Here is a 1,427-nt window from a genome sequence, read left to right as displayed (position 1 = left end):
GAGAGTGGAATAGGCTGCCCAGGGAGGGGGTGGAGTCACCATCCCTGGGTGTGTTTAAGGGTCATTTAGATGAGATGTTGGGGGATGTGGTGTAGGGGAAAACTTTGTAGAGTCGGGCTGAGGGTTGGACTCGATGATCCCGAGGGGCTTTTCCAACCTGAATGATTCTGTGATTCTGTGACATGATTGTAATGAATCACAGAGGGGGAAAAGAGAGCTACAGAGCAATGCAAAGCTGACTGGAAAACAAAGAAATGGTTCCTAAGTGAGGTTTGCACCAACCAGTGTGAAAACTATCCAAAACAGCTACTTGTGTTTATTCTTCTTCCAGCTCTGAAAATACCCTGGACAGCTACTCACCCCTCCGGAGCACCAGCAGGACCCACCCGTTGGTACAGAGGGTGCTCTGCTCCACCTGCAAGCTGGATTAAAGTTCAGATGCCTGCGGCCATCTACGTTCGCTTTGTGCCGTCGTTTATCCCATGTTTTCATCATAGGTGGCTAAAAGCTGCGCTTGGGTGCTCTGCAGGCATGTGTGCTTGTGCCAGGTTGTGGAGCTGGGGAAGAAGTTGCCAGAAACTGGAGTGAAAAAAAGTGATTTAAGCCTGAAATTATATCCAGTTTGTCCCACTGCGGGTCTGGTCAGTGAGGAGATGCTCATAACACGGGTCTGGCTGGTATGGCACATGCTAAACCCTGGCATAACCTCTCATTATTTATCAAAGATCAGCTGGCACTGAGCGGGGGAGGGGGCTGGCACATCAAGCCTTGTCTGGTGAAGGTAATCCATCTTAAGGACTGCATGACTACAGGGTGTGTAAATCCCACCGTACCTGAGCTCATCGTTGTCCTCTATTGCATTCGGCATTTGCAGCCCCTCTCCTGCTGGGTCACACCTCGGAGCAGGCTTTTGCCTGGGCTGTTTCTCAGCTTGGCACACGGCTCAGTGACTCGACGTGCTCTGTGCTGAGCTGGGTGCCCGTTGCTATAATTTTACCTGTTTGTGTCCCCTAATCTGTATTTGTTCCCTTGGAAGTGCAGGGAGATACATTAGGGCAGAGGCACTAGGTAAATACCGCCCGCTCCTCTCCCCACCAGCACGCCGGGAGCAGCGATTAACCCTGGGTAAACAGAGCCGACTGCCAGCGAACCCGTGGCCGCTGGCGAGGGGGGGACAGGGGACCCGCAGCCGCTCCTCCCCGGGTTTGCAGGGAAATAAAAGCCAGGGCTGTCAGGCAAGTTGCAAGAGCAGGACAGCAGCAGGGAGCTGAAGCTCTCGTGGCCGGTGGCCGGTGGCCGGTGGCAGGGTGCCGCGGCCTGGCTGACGATGGGCCATGGGCGGGATCAGCCGCCACGACTATAAATAGGGCTAACGGCGAGCTGCCCCCGCAAACCGAAAGCTGAACCTGGGAGCGTGGAGAGACAGC

This window comes from Strix aluco, chromosome 19, assembly GCF_031877795.1.
Source record: "Strix aluco isolate bStrAlu1 chromosome 19, bStrAlu1.hap1, whole genome shotgun sequence".
NCBI lineage: Eukaryota > Metazoa > Chordata > Aves > Strigiformes > Strigidae > Strix > Strix aluco.
This window is presented reverse-complemented; position numbering follows the sequence as displayed.